This window comes from Gossypium hirsutum, chromosome A13 (genome assembly GCF_007990345.1).
Source record: "Gossypium hirsutum isolate 1008001.06 chromosome A13, Gossypium_hirsutum_v2.1, whole genome shotgun sequence".
NCBI classification, from domain to species: Eukaryota; Viridiplantae; Streptophyta; class Magnoliopsida; order Malvales; family Malvaceae; genus Gossypium; species Gossypium hirsutum.
Window position 1 is genome coordinate 40,570,603 of NC_053436.1, and position 5,260 is coordinate 40,575,862.

A 5,260-nucleotide genomic window follows, 5' to 3' on the forward strand; every position below is an offset into this window, starting at 1 on the left:
GGGTTGCAAATTAGAAGCAAAAATAATTGGTAATGTAGAATTATTTCCAAGGAATGCATATTCTAAATGGTTTGGTAATTGTTTAAGTTCCAGTTCGGGAGGCTCCTCAATAGAGGGTTTTTTCTTAAGTTCATCGTTTATCTTAATACCCTCATATTCTACTTGTCTTGACGAATGGCCATTAGGTTCCTCACCTGTCTCCTCGTCTTGAGCTGGATACGGTTCTATCGTCTCCTCTTGTACAATTTCCTGAAAAGAGTCTTGAGTAATATGATCAATAGAGTCAATGAAATAACATGAATCATCATGTTCCCTAGAGAATCTCATAGCATTGTAAATTTTAAAGATCATCTCCTCGTCACCTACTCTAAGTACCAATTTACTGTCACCCATGTCAATCATAGCTCTAGCAGTGGCTAGGAATGGGCGCCCTAAAATTAAGGGTACTTCCATATCTTCATTCATGTCAAGCACAACAAAATCAATAGAGAATATAAATTTATCTACTTTTACGAGTACGTCTTCTATAATACCCTAGGATATTTAGCAGATCTATCGGCTAATTGAATAGTCATACTAGTAGGTTTAGGTTCCCCAAGACCAAGTTGTTTGAACATTTTATATGGCATCAAATTAATACTAGCGCCTAAATCAGCTAGTGCTTTTTCAACATTCAGATTACCAATTAAGCAAGGGATAATAAAACTTCCTGGATCTTTTAGTTTGGTTGGCAACTTCTGTTGGAGTATAGCAGAGCACTCCTCTTTGAGTTCTACTGTAGATAAGTCCTCGAACTTCCTTTTATTTGTTAGAAGCTCCTTCAAAAATTTTATGTATGTAGGCATCTACGAGATGGCTTCAACAAAAGGTAAGTTGATATGTATTTGCTTAAAAAGTTCAAGAAACTTACCGAATTGTGCATCAATGCGATCTTTTTTTCATTTTGCTGGATATGGAACCGGTGGTATATATTTCTCTAGCACTGGGTTGTAACTATTTTCGGGTTTTTCTTCCCTCTTTTCGTTTTCCACGGCTTCTTGTGCTAACTTCTTTTCAGATTCCGCTAACACTTTCCCACTCCTTAGTGTAACTGCTTTGACATGCTCTCTTGATTTGGTATTACTAAGTGAATTTCCTAGTGGTATTTCCGAGATTAGTTTGGAAAGCTAGCTTATCTGATTTTCTAGTCCTTGGATCGATGCTTATTGATTCTTAAGTGCTGTCTCGGTGTTCTGAAAACGAGTTTTTGACACTGATATGAACTTTGAGAGCATCTCTTCAGGATTTGGCTTATTTTCTTGTTGGTGGGGTGGTCGTTGGTAGCCCGGAGGATGTTGTGGCTTTTGATTCCCTTGACCACCCCAGGAGAAATTTGGGTGGTTCCTCCAACCTACATTATAAATATTACTGTATGGGTTATTTTGATATCGAAAGTTGTTTTACCCATATAGTTGACTTGTTCCTCTTCGATTGTAGGATTCAAGGATTGATATTCTGTATGCACACCTCCTCCACTTGAGTCACACCTCATTACTAGATGTACCTGCGTAGAACCAAGTAAACCATCAATCTTTTTATTGAGAAGTTCTACCTGATTTGACAACATAGTAACTGGGTCGACGTTATAAACGCCGGCTGCTTTTGTTGGCTTAGTCCTCATGACTTGCCACTGATAGTTATTCAGTGACATTTCTTCAATGAATTCATAAGTCTCTTCAGGTGTTTTGTTGTTGACGGTTCCGCCAGCAGCTGTATCAACCATTTGCCGAGTCGAAGGAATCAAACCATTGTGGAAAGCTTGTACTTGAAGCCAAAGTGGTAACCCATGGTGAGGGCACCTTCTCAATAAGTCCTTGTATCTCTCCCATGCATTGTAAAGTGTTTCTAAATCCATCTACTCAAAAGAAGAGATATCATTACGTAATTTAGCTATTTTAGCCGGCGGAAATTATTTTAGTAAAAAATTGTCGGTCATTTGTTCCCAAGTAGTGATAGACCCTCGTGGTAACAAGTTCAACCACTGTTTAGCTTTGTTTCTCAGTGAAAAAGGAAATAACCAAAGACGAATGGCATCATCAGAAACGCCATTGATTTTAAATGTATTGCAAAATTCCAGAAAGTTTGCTAAGTGAGCGTTGGGATCTTCATCCTGCAAACCATCAAACTGAACAAACTGCTGTATCATTTGAATTGTGTTAGGTTTCAGTTCAAAAGTATTTGCAGCTACAGCCTGTCTAACTATGCTAGATTTAGTTCCTGTTAGAGAAGGTTTAGCATAATCATACATAGTACGTAGAGCAGGATTTTGATTAGTCGTAATTACAGGAGGTAGTTGATTGCCATGGTTTTCAGCCATCTCATCTGTCGGAGGTTGAGTATTGTCTTCTTGCTCGTTCTCTGTGTATCTTAAGTTGCGCCTTATTTCTGTTTGGTTTCTATGAACCGTGTGATCGATTTCTTCGTCAAAAAGTAATGGTCCCGACGAGTTTCTTCTAGTCATAAACTATAAAAACCTGCCAAGAGAAGGAAAAAGTAAATTGATAAATAATAATAATAAAAAAATTAAATTAAATTGCAAGAAAAATAAATGGCTAAAGGAATAAAAATTGAGCGTTCCTAATATCTTAGTTCCTCGGCAACGGTGCCAAAAACTTGATCGCGTGGTTACTCGTTCTTGAACTAACTATTATCGCGATGTAGGCAAGTGTACCTATCGAACAGTAGTATAGTTTTAGCAAGACCGGATTGTTGAACCCAAAGGAACTAAAAGTACTAGTAATGACTATATTTTTATTATCTAGCCTAAGAATAATGGGGTTTTGTTTTAATTAACTAATTATCTAAACTAAAAATGCACAGAGAAAAGAATTGGGGAATTGCTTTTGGGAAAAAATTGATTGACTTAAAACAATACCTAAGGAAAAATCCACCTAGACTTTACTTGTTATTCTGGCTCCAAACTGGACGATTTATTCATTCAACTTGTTCCGTAGAGATCCCTAAGTTATGTTATTATCCCTATTCAAGACTAATAATGTCTAATCCCTAGATTGAAGAACCGAAACTTTTCTCTAATTAACACTCTAGGGTTGCATTAACTCGATCTATGGATCCCCTTATTAGGTTTCACCCTAATCTGGAAAAATCTTGTTATCCTATTTCTAGGCGCGCAATCAACTCCACTTAATTATGATAAAAGTACTCTTAGACAGGGTCTATTCCTCCTCTGAGTAAGAGCATGTCTTGAATCAGTATCCTGGGATATCAAAACAAGAATTAAGAACACATAATTAAGAACAAGTTAAATATTTATCATACGATTCAGAAAATAATAACAAGGTTCTTCTTAGGTTTCATTCCCCTTAGGTATTTAGGGGCTTTAGTTCATAACTAAATAAGAAAACATCTCAGAAGAATAAAGAATACAAAGCATAAAGAAAACCCAAAACTCCTGAAGGGAAATTGAGGAGAGATCTTCAGTCTTAATGATGAATCCGGCTTTTGAGATAGATCAATCGACTTCCTTGGAGTAATTCCCTATTCCCCCTTCTCTGTGTCCTTTTTCTCCTCTTCTAAGGTGTATTTATAGGCTTTGAAATGCCTAAAAAGCCCTCAAAATTGGCCTTTTCCGAATTGGACATAACTTGGGTTCGGCGGGGACATGCTCGTGTGAGTAATGCTCCAATTCTGCCAGATTGACACGGCCGTGTGGTCTGTCCGTGTGAGGAGGTCCAGCTCGTTTTGATTTCGTACTTTGGCCCATTTTCACTGCTTTTGGCCCATTTCTTGTTCCTTTCGCTCTCCTATGCTCTCCTAAGTGTAAAACATGAAATTAAAGTATTAGGAGCATCGAATTCACCAATTCTAATGGAAAATCATCCATAAAATGCGTTAAACATGAGGGAAAAAATGTATAAATTACAGTTTATCACGGTCCAAGTAGGCCCTCATGCCCATGTGGCCCATCAAGCTCCAAAAATTACCACAACCATGCGAACTTTACAGCCCGGTTCAGTAATTACCATGTATTGCAGAATTTATCCGTGTGGAGGCCACAAGCCCATTGGGCCCATACGGCCCATTTCAACCTATTGTGGCCCAGAACGGCACAAACCCATGAGAATGCTCATGGCGACCTCTACAGTAGAACACCCATGTTTCGTGGGCTTGGTTTACCACATGTGCATTCGCACACCAATGTGGCCAAAAGGCCATTCTTTTGGCTTTTTAGATTTTGAAGTTCTACGGTCTATTCAGTGTGTAAATACACACTTGTTTACAACAAGAGCGCAGTTTCCACAAGCACCAACCTATATTCAAACATATCCCCAACATCAATCCTTTAACAAATGGGTAATTATTCCCTATAATAATACTTATCTAGATTATAGTTCAACACTTACCTTGATCGAACACTTAACGTTCCTCACCCCTTAGACATCGCCAAAGATCGATTATAGATTACTGCAGATTGAAAAAAAAAGAATTGTGAAACCAATTGCTAAGGGTGGAAACAATCGTTTCACAATCCCCAACAAGATAGCCGCTAAGACGAGGCACAACTAAAGTCACCACTCTCCTAACAATGCCAATCAGAAAGAAAAGATTAAAAAAGAACCATAGCTACGACAGAAAAGAAAGGAATTGACAGAGACAACATCCAATAAAATAGCACTTACCACCCAAATCGACAGATAGGAATAATAGAAAGAATCGACTCCTAAAAGGTCAACGCAGGAGCACTATTCAGCTAGCTAGAATCTGATTGCACTAAAGAGAAGGGAGAAGGAAAAAGAATGACTCAGTCACCACAAGCCAAAGCCAAATGAGATAGAGAGGAAAACAGACGAGGTAATCAGCCTAGAGACTACAAACGATTGGGGGAGGGGAAGATGGAATCAAAATCGAAAGTGTTGAAGGGGAAGACAACAGCAATCGGTCATGAAGAAAAGAAACAAGCAAATGTGGAAGAGGAGAAAGGAAGTCAATAACTTTAAGAAAAAGGGTTAGAAAAGGAGCATAAACCGCAATGCACAAAAGGAAAAAGACTTGAAAAGAAATAAGCACTATTCAACAACAACAACAAAAAGGCCAAACCAAAGCACAACCAAATTCGGCACCCAAAAGCAAGAAAAGGAGCTAATGCTGATTTTGCCAAAAGGACTCCTAATTCGGCAACTTATTTACCCTTATCCACCTCAGCCAAAACACTCTTTAACAAGAGTTCAAATTCGACACAACCTCTCCCCTTTGAAATCCC

At 38.3% G+C, this 5,260-nt stretch overlaps 1 non-coding gene across 1 annotated transcript; it reads left to right on the top strand.

Moving 5' to 3' along the window:
• Positions 1-1,820: 1,820 nt before the first annotated feature.
• On the top strand, positions 1,821-1,927 carry LOC121212765 (small nucleolar RNA R71). The gene has a single exon (XR_005908139.1). It is a non-coding gene; the product is annotated as a small nucleolar RNA R71 (small nucleolar RNA).
• The last annotated feature ends 3,333 nt before the right edge of the window (positions 1,928-5,260 follow it).